General features: G+C 31.4%; 1 long non-coding RNA gene across 1 annotated transcript; it reads left to right on the forward strand.

Moving 5' to 3' along the window:
- The first annotated feature begins 2,075 nt into the window (after positions 1-2,075).
- LOC114075982 lies at positions 2,076-7,453 on the forward strand. The gene is made up of 5 exons (XR_003576263.1): positions 2,076-2,288; positions 2,484-2,592; positions 3,811-3,957; positions 4,475-4,575; positions 7,053-7,453. It is a non-coding gene; the product is annotated as an uncharacterized LOC114075982 (long non-coding RNA).
- Positions 7,454-11,005: the final 3,552 nt, after the last annotated feature.

Consider the following 11,005-nt stretch of genomic DNA (forward strand, 5'->3'; position numbering starts at 1 on the left):
AAACTGTGTAAAGTCCGATTGAAGTGCATTTACAAAAGGCAATAAGAAAAATTGATTAAAATTTCTTAAGATAGGCATCTGTGTGCATTACAAACATACATTTTAAAAAACAAAGAATTTCCCTCTATTGCTGATTAATATTGTCTTCCTTTTTTTCCTTATAGAACATGTTTTATAGTCAAATGTCCATATTGATTATTCAGCTGATGAAGTTTTTGTTATTTACAGTTCATTAATGATGATCCAAACCAGATGAGAGTTTTGGCAATCAATTCTGGCTTTTGAGTCTTTTGGCCTACTAGTCTTCCTTTACAACTCGATGATGACGAATTAGGTGAAGCTGAAGTAGGTGCACTAACTGGTAATGGTGGTAAACAGGGTTGATTGCTCGATCGCCATAATTTGCAAAGCACACATCATGATTTAATGGATTCACCGCTCAGCTAGGTGGTCACCCAATAAAGGAAGGAGGGGATCAGATAATGAGCTGATGTATCATCCTGCTGTTAGACCACATAGGAACATGAATTATTAATTTCACCAACAAGAAAAATTTACAACATCTATTAAATTCATTACACCGTCAAATGCATATAAGTTAAATCCCTTTAAACTTTCATTATGTAACAGATTTGAAGCAGTGTATGGAAAAAAAAATACACTGGCAGGACAGGTGTAGAAAGAATAGACAAGTTAAGTCGAACAGTTGGTAAGCAAACAGTTAACCTAAACACTCAATTTTTCGCGTAGAGCACATTTAGTACATTGATGAAGTTTGATAGGAAGAAGATAGTTATAAACATTTAAGATAACGAGAACAAATGGCTGAATTCCTCTTGAGGGGTATTTTTTTTTAATTTTTTTTTATATCGTATGATTTACACATCAATAACTACTATATTTTGATTTTCCTATGATTCACACCGATTTACTACTCCACTCCATATGTTCATGTTTACCCTAAATCCCAGCATTTTTTTAATGAAGCGCCCTACACCCCTACAATCTGCATTACTATGAGGCAATGTCAAACTAATTAACTTTAAGTTGTATAAACTGATCCCTGTTCTAAGAAAAAAGTATTAGAAACTAATGCCTAAGGGTGGAAAAGATAATTACACAATAAGGTTATCTTTGTACATAACTCTTTCGTTAAATTGATGATAACATTATAAACACAGTAACAACTCTACTAAAATAGTGTTTTCGAGCGTGTAAGATTACATCTAGCTTGAAATCAACCACATTTAGCAGATGATAATGTTGATTTTTCACATTGACAATTATTTATTATTGCAAATGTATAGCAGAAATTTCAAATCTTACCATAATTTTCCTTCTACATAGAAATGGCTAATTCATATTCTCTACCACGTATGGTATATCATTCAATCCCAGATATATTAAGTAGTATCTCTTTGGCGAATGACTTCCAAAAATACTTCTAATTCCGGCTTTTGAATCCAACTAAATTACAGCTCTTCCATTAAAAAAAGCCCCAAATTAAATACAGAATGTTAAAAAAGAAATTGACAAAGGGAAAAGAAGGAAACCCGAGTGTTGGATAATTCATCCCAGAACCAGAATTTAATCGGCCTGAAAACCCAATTTAATTGACCGCATGAAAAAAAAAAACACGCCAAGATTGTTGACGATGGTTCTGTGGCCATGGAAAAAGAGTAATTAATTATATTATAAATATAAATAATTCTCTTTTAACAAAGTTTTGGCTAAACCCGATTCCCTAATCCCTAGGAATATATATATTGGGTTAACTAATCCCTAGGAATAAACTCCTCGTTTGGAACATCTTTTTTTATATAAGTTGTACTCCAATTAAATAATGAAAAAAGCCATTAATTTTAATATATACGTCTTATTTAGAATAACATTAATTCATTTTTTTTCTACTTAAAAGTGCCGCTTGATATAGTTAACATAACTCATTTAGAATTAAGGTGCAGTTATAATAAATTTTTAATATGAATTAAAAATTATATTTAGTACTATACATAATTTGAATGAGGAAAAATTAGAATTCTAGAATGATCGAAAAATCACATTGATTTGGGGTTAAACTAATCCCAATCTTATATTTCTCCGCCAACCTGAGGAGCGACCAAACACACCTAAATTCTCATCTCTTAAATTTTCTCGTCAAAGTTGTATAATCCCAAACATTTCTCTCCTAGTGAAGTGTTACATGTTACGTTGGGTTGAATTGAGTACTCAATTTCAGTGACAAGTGAGAGGGCTCTGTAATGGAGGCCAGGCGCTGTGCAAGAGAGGTATAACTTTTTGATCTTCATTTATCATTCTTAATATTAAGATAGGGTGTAGGGTTCAGGATTTTCTTGATTTTTGGGTATTGGTCTATGCTGCTGCAAACTGCAATTTATTGAATTGGGTTATAAATTATTTGGGTTTGAAATGAGTACTCATCAGATCGTATGTACATTGAATTCCTCGCCCCTTTTTTTCAGTTGTGGATGGTTTTTGGGGGAAACAGAAGGTCAATTTTAGTGAGAAGTGAGAGGGGCTTTGTAGTTTCTTGATCTTGATAGCATGGAGGCCAGGCGCCGTGCAAGAGAGGTATAATTTTTTGATCTTGACTTATCATTCTTAATAGTAACACAGGGTTTATGGTTCATGTTTTCTTGATTATTGGGGTATTGGTCTAATGCTGGTTAAAGTGAGTATTATAGATTACATGTTTTCTTAACTTTCTGAACTATGTGATGTATGTTCTTTTGAGATTAGCTTTCTGATTATCATGTCATATGTCAATCGTTACATGTTAGAGGTGTTCCAGATTAGATATTATGGCTAAGTGGACTCCATTGAGAATTCATTGGTAATTTACAAGATGTATAGGATGAGGTACGAAAATATAGTTTCAACATAAATTTGAATGTTAAAGGTTGTTGGAAAGAAATCGTCAGTTGAAGTAAGTGACCTCGATTTAGATTTAGGATATTTGTAATGGAAAATTACTTTCGCCAATAAGTGAGTGAAGTCTTTTCCGCTCTTCTGGTGGAAAATCATGAGTAGGGAAAATATTTTCTTGACTTCAAGATGAGTAAATAATAAAGAGAACATTTTGAGAGGAAAATTTTTTCAGCCATATTGAACTCACCACCTCAATAATCCATTGTCGGATTTAACAAGTGTGCAGTTGGAGAAGTAAAAAACATAAACGATCAGAAAGAAGCACATTACTTCTAGATGGAATATCACCCCCATTTAGGAACATTCCTCCATTATAGTAGACGACAAAGGTAAAATGTGTATACAAGTCTCAACTGCCAATGCTTCCAAACGCTAGAACAATCTTATGAAGACGTCAAGACAATTGCATACTCATATTGGAAGGTGGAATGTTGGGTTCATAATATTATAAGCTCCACAATTTACTACATGTTATCAGTAATGTAGACATTCTTGAGAAAGATGACTTGGTCCCTCAAGGATGCTTTGAGTATTAGTGCTTTTCCCTTACATACACTAAGTCAAAGGGAGAAGAGTCTATTTTAGCGTACAAGTTATTGAAAGTTGGATGTCATAGCCGTTATATTGATGTGATTTACATTGTATAATTTTCCTACATTTGTCGGCAAAGTCTTATTAGGTAAATTCTCGTGGGCTTTGAAATCTTCCCCAAAAGTTTTTGTTGTCTATTATTGTCATGGTTATGGATTCATGCACTTTTTTTGTTGAAGGTCTCTGGCTTGCAAAAGCATTTAAGTCTCAGACAAGTTATCTTCTTATAAAAGAATTTGTAATAACTATCATTAACTGTTGGCATTCCAGGGAAATTAGCATCTTTTTTGTAATGGAGTTGTTGCAATGCATTACCCTGGTGGGCTTTAAGAAGGCCTTCCTTCATGGTTACATACCAAGTTTTGACTAGCGGGTTGAGTGTTGACGATGTCATTGAGCATTACTTAAAATTTAAAGGTATGACTCAATTGGATAACCTACTTCTTCGTCTTCATCATAAAATTGATTCTTCTGAAAGGGTCAAGACACAAATAATATGTAGAAATTAAATTCAAAATATCTTACAAGTGAAGGTCTGAGCCATGTGAGCTTAAGTTTTTGTTTCATTATTTTTCTATAAATTATGTAGATAGCTCAGTTGACTCTGATGGTAAGCTGAAGACGTTTTAGGCCTGCCTGATAAATGGCTTCAACAATCTCTAAGACCGGAGGACTGTTGTTTCTGCTGAATTAGTGAAGGCTGATGTTACTTTTGGAACCCTTCTGTAAAAGTGAAGTAGCATCTTATTTCGGGTGAATGTATAAGTAAAATGAAATAATCTTTCTTTTTGGTATGGAGACTTGTTTGGATGGCGAAATAAGGGCCAGTTCTCAGTTGCATTAAGCAATGTTGAATAGCTTCTAGTAGGACTATCTTGATTGGTTGAGCATTATAATTAGATGCGCAGATACTGACCGTTTCTTCTGTGTGCAGACTGCCTATAATGTCATCTCTTACAAACATAAACCCCATTTACTGACCGTCCTGGAGTTGCTGAATGCCACAAAAGAGAGATAGAGGGACTACTAGAAAAGGTGTGTCACCTGTTTCAGCTTTTATTTTGAATTATTGTAAAAATTCATCAACGTGTTTAATTTTTTAAGTTGTTGATATGTGATTATTTCCATCCATTTATGGGAGTTGCTCCACAGTCGGAATGTCTATCATGTTCTGCTCGTGTAGTTTACGAAGCACTTATCCTCATTTAGCTTGATATAGAGTCACGAGAACTGTCCATAACTGTGCACACAAGTTAATGAAGCACCCCATTTAAGTAAATACACAATTGTTTTGACACTATTGATGTACAAAAGTTAATAAGTACATTTTTAATAATTACACAATTTTCTTTTTTATATTATTGATGCACAATAGTTAAGTAAGTACCGTTTTTAAAAAGCTATATAAATTTTTTGTCACGACTGTTGCAAAAACTTCAATTGATCACCCCAATCTCATTAATGTTTTCTGTTGTTCATGCCTTTTTTGGTTGCCTCTAGATCTTCATAATCCTTTTAGAGTTGCAATTTACTCGACTAGATTTGAGATAAGCAACCTGAGATATAAGAGCGGGGCATTCGGTCATTTGGTTTTCTTTCGATTTTTGAAATTGTTGTACTGAATTTTGAACTGAATTAATTTGGTTCAGTTTGTGATTTTTTAATTCGATTCGTTTTTCATAATTTGATTTTTGAAATCACTGGTCGTGGTCGCTGGTTGCTGCCCTGGTTGGCGGTCGCTGGAGGCTTAACTTGGAATTGAAATTTGGAAGAGAAGGCTAGAAGGCAGAAGCAGAAGGTGCGGCAGAAATTGGAAAAATAAAAAATGAAAACCTAATGTTAACTTGCTAGTTGCGAAGGGTAAAAAATGAAATAAACTGAAAATGCTTAATAGAATTAATAGCTACATAATATTTAGTATAGTATGCATATTAGTGTGTATATTTTGGTTAAAAATTGAAATACCAAAATATGAAAAACTTATTATCGAAATCGAAACATCAAAAATAAAAAAATTATGTTACAGAAACCTATATATCAATTTTTTTTTTGGTTTGGTTCGGTGGTATTAATGTGGGCTGGACATAACTATCGAAAATCCGAAATACCATATCAAACTGATTTGATTTCCGGTTTCCTGTGACATGTTTTTGTATTTTCGGTTTTTTGGATTGGTTTTTGATAAAATATGTTTTCATATTTTTGATATTTCGGTTTAATGAAATATATACTCTAATATATATACAAAAAAATAATAAATATTATGTAATTATTAATACTAGTAGACCTTTTAAGATTATTTCCTTTTTTGCCCTTAGCAATTAGTAAGTTAGGATTAGGTTTTCATCTATGTTTTTCAAAGTTCCGCCGTACCTTGTGCCTTCTCTTCCGAAATTCCAATTCCACGTTTAAGGCTCCAGCGATAGCCGACCAGGGCAACAATTAGCGACCACGACCAGTGATTTCCAAATTGAATTTAATAAACTGAACCGAATCACAAATATTAAATTGAATTAAAAAAAAAATTGAACCGAATTAATTTGATTTGGTGTTCAGTTCAACAGTTCCAAAAATCGAAATAAAAAACCAAACTGAACGCCCAGCCCTAATTTTTTGTGCACAAAGTCGATTAAGTAACTGCGCAATTGTTTTTGCACTATTGGTGCACACTAGTTATAATTAAGCATCAGTTTTAAGTAAAAACATAGTATTTATTTTTTTACACAATTGGTGCACACACGTTAATTTAGCACAATTTTAAGTAATTACACGAGTTTTTTTTTGACTATGCTGATACATAAAAGTTAATTAACGCACTGATTTTAAGTAATTGCACAGTTTTATTTCAAAGTATTGGTGCACAAATGTTAATTAAGCACCATTTTAGAGTAACCACACAATTCTTTTTGACACTATTGTTGCACAAGAATTAATTAAGCACTTCTTTTAATTAGTTAACTACCCAAAAAAAAATTCACATTGGTACATAGAAATTTATTGAGCATCGCATTTGTATAACTACATAATTTTGACATTGTTGATGCACTAACGTTAATTAAGCTTTTTCTAAAAAATAGCTACAGTACAATTCATTTGGTTAGCTGAAGACGTTTTAGGCCTGCCTGATAAATGGCTTCAGCCATCTCTAAGACCGGAGGACTGTTGTTTCTGGTGAATTAGTGAAGGCTGATGTTACTTTTGGAACCCTTCTGTAAATGTGAAGTAGCATCTTCTGTTTTTTTTTTTTGAGGTAAATGTGAAGTAGCATCTTATCACGGGTGAATGTATAAGTAAAATGAAATACTCTTTCTTTTGGGATGGAGACTTGTTTGAATGGCGAAATAAGGGCCAGTTAACATTGGTCATCTGATCGTGCTTGTGCCAGGAATGCCACTGTTATCTCAAATTCTCAATTGCATTAAGTGATGTTGAATAGCTTCTAGTGGGACTATCTTGATTGGTTGAGCAGTATAATTAGATGCACAGATACTGACCGTTTCTTCTGTGTGCAGACTGCCTATGTTGTCATCTCTTACAAACATGAACCCCGTTTACAGACTGTCCTGGAGTTGCTGAATGCCACAAAAGAGATAGAGGGACTACTAGAAAAGGTGCGTCACCTGTTTCAACTTTTCTTTTGAATTAGTGTAAAAGTTCATCGTTGTGTTAAACTTTTTAAGAAGTTGATATGTGAATATTTTCCATTTATGGGAGTTGCTCCACAGTCCGAATTTGTTGAATTCAGTCATATGCTTATTCTATATCATGTTTTGCTCTTGTAGTTTAGGAAACACTTGTCCTCGTGTAAATTAGGTATATAGCATATTATGTAGTCATATTCTCAAGTTATGGCATAAGAGTTTGATTTTCATTCTATAACATTTAATATATCAACTTATAGCATTTCTTTAAACTAAAATATTGTTAATATTTATTCTGTAAAATTAGGACGAAAAATAAAATAAAAAAATGATTAATTAAAATTGGATAACTTCCGTGAATTTAATTTATGTTATTAACTGATAACAAAATGTGCACCTTTTAAGGGATTTTAAAATATATTAATTATAGATATGCACCTTAATTGTCTCAATCCGTTTTTAATGATAATTAGTGTTGATTTTTTATCCTTAAAAAATTGTATTTTGTTATCTTCTTTCCATAAACGTGTATCATTTTTTTTTCCAGAAATTGAACTATATTCGTATAATTGAATTCTGTTATATTTTATCGTTTTTTTTTTTGGAAAAACAATTAAAATAGAAGGTTGAAAAAGTTTAGATTTAATTTGATGGAGAAAATTGTGTCAATTTTAATTAAACATGGTAGCAAATGGAATTCATCAGGTTAGTTTTTTTTAATATTTTGTTATGTTATTGGTGGCAAATGTGTCGTATTTTTTTTTCCATGTTATATTGCATATGTTCAATTGATATATATATTTTTTTGTGATAGATTTATTCAGTGTTTCTAGTAATAAATATTTCCTAATATTAAATGTATTTTCATGTGTAATTAAAATGAAGATTCGTCCATGAGATTTAACTCTTCTTCAGAGAAGACAATATTTCTGAATTTATGCTGCAGCAAAAAAAATGTATAATGTATAATGATTTATAATGAATGTAATAACATTGTAAGAAAAATTCCTGATTGCCATGTGTTCTGAAAATTGTTTTCTTCAAATCGTCAAAAAAATGACGTCATTAGGTGTCTTCCAGCTTAGGATTCTCGGTGTGCGATTTGAAACACGTATAGCAATTGTGTTGTCAAATGGATGACAACACTCATAAAACCATATCTGCAATGCTATGCGGAACTGGCTGAATTTGAATGACGATAGATTTTTTTTGAATTTTTGATTGCATGCTTTGAGTGTTAAATTAAAACACTCATTTGCCCAAGGGAATGTGGCATACTGTCCAGACTCGACCAAATCAAAATACAAGTTTGAAATTGTTGTTTTTGAAGGGTCTGATGCAGTCAGAAATGAAGAAATAAAGTACAAGATCCCGATTTTTAGACGGTCATCTTCTTCCCAAAAAAATTGCAATTTAAACTTGTAATAAAAATCTGACTTGGATACTTTATTAAAATCTCCAAAATTTTCAGCAATGAGTCTGTTTGGAACATATGGATCAGATACTAAATCAGAAACAGGTCCACATTTCAAACCAGTTATAGCAATAAACTCTTTTAACCCAAAATGTAACTTTTGATATCAGCCATGTTTTTGATTTTGTATCTGATCCATATGTTCCAAACAGACTCATTGCTGAAAATTTTGGAGATTTTAATAAAGTATCCAAGTCAAATTTTTATTACAAGTTTAAATTGCAAAATTTTTGGGAAGAAGATGACCGTCTAAAAATCGGGATCTTGTACTTTATTTCTTCATTTCTGACTGCATCAGACCCTTCAAAAACAACAATTTCAAAATTGTATTTTGATTTGGTCGAGTCTGGACAGTATGCCACATTCCCTTGGGCAAATGAGTGTTTTAATTTAACACTCAAAGCATGCAATCAAAAATTCAAAAAAAACCCATCGTCATTCAAATTCAGCCAGTTCCACATAGCATTGCAGATATGGTTTTATGAGTGTTGTCATCCATTTGACAACACAATTGCTATACGTGTTTCAAATCGCACACCGAGAATCCTGAACTGGAAGACACCTAATGACGTCATTTTTTTTGACGATTTGAAGAAAATAATTTTCAGAACACATGGCAATCAGGTATTTTTCTTACAATGTTATTACATTCATTATAAATCATTATACATTATACATTTTTTTTGCTGCAGCATAAATTCAGAAATATTGTCTTCTCTGAATAAGAGTTAAATCTCATGGACGAATCTTCATTTTAATTACACATGAAAATACATTTAATATTAGGAAATATTTATTACTAGAAACACTGAATAAATCTATCACAAAAAAAAAATATCAATTGAACATATGCAATATAACATGGAAAAAAAAAATACGACACATTTGCCACCAATAACATAACAAAATATTAAAAAAAACTAACCTGATGAATTCCATTTGCTACCATGTTTAATTAAAATTGACACAATTTTCTCCATCAAATCAAATCTAAACTTTTTCAACCTTCTATTTTACTTGTTTTTCCAAAAAAAAAAAACGATAAAATATGACAGAATTCAAATATACGAATATAGTTCAATTTCTGGAAAAAAATGATACACGTTTATGGAAAGAAGATAACAAAATACAATTTTTTAAGGATAAAAAATCAAAACTAATTATCATTAAAAACGGATTGAGACAATTAAGGTGCATATCTATAATTAATATATTTTAAAATCCCTTAAAAGGTGCACATTTTGTTATCAGTTAATAACATAAATTAAATTCACGGAAGTTATCCAATTTTAATTAATCATTTTTTTATTTTATTTTTCGTCCTAATTTTACAGAATAAATATTAACAATATTTTAGTTTAAAGAAATGCTATAAGTTGATATATTAAATGTTATAGAATGAAAATCAAACTCTTATGCCATAACTTGAGAATATGACTACATAATATGCTATATACCTAATTTACACTTTTTTAATTCAATTCATTTTTCGTAATTCGGTTTTGAAATCACTGGTCGTGGTCGCTGGTTGCTACCTGGTTGGCGGTCACTGGAGGCTTGACGTGGAATTGAAATTTGGAAGAGAAGCCTAGAAGGCAGAAGCAAAAGGTGCGGCAGAAATCGGAAAAACAAAAGTAAAAATCTAATGCTAATTTATTAGTTGCTAAGGGCGAAAAATGAAATAAAATGAACATGCTTAATAGTATTAATAACTACATAATATTTATTATAGTATGCATATTAGTGTATATTTTTTGGTTTAATCAAAATACCAAAAATATGAAAAACATATTATCAAAATCAAATCAAAATATCAAAAATATAAAAATATGTTATCAAAATATTAAAAAAAAATTGGTTTGGTTCGGTATTTATGCAGGCTGGGCATATATGACGAAAATTCGAAATATCGGATCAAATTGATCTCACCGATTTTCTATGACATGTTTTTGTATTTTCGGTATTTTGGATTGGTTTTTATAATACGTTATCATATTTCTGATATTTAGGTAAATTGAAATATACACACTAATATATATACAAAAACTTATAAATATTATGTAATTATTAATACTACTTTGGCCTTTTAAGTTTGTTTCCTTTTCTGCCCTTTAGCACTTAGTAAGTTAGGATTAGGTTTTCATTTTTGTTTTTCCAATTTCCGCTGCACCTTGTGCCTTCTCTTTCAAAATTCCAATTCCATGTTTAAGCCTCCAGCGATAGCCGACCAGGGCAACAATTAGCGACCACGACCAGTGATTTCAAAATCGAATTTAATAAACTGAACCGAATCACAAATATTAAATTGAGTTAAAAAAAATTGAATCGAATTAATTTGATTTGGTGTTCA

This window comes from Solanum pennellii, chromosome 2, assembly GCF_001406875.1.
Source record: "Solanum pennellii chromosome 2, SPENNV200".
NCBI classification, from domain to species: Eukaryota; Viridiplantae; Streptophyta; class Magnoliopsida; order Solanales; family Solanaceae; genus Solanum; species Solanum pennellii.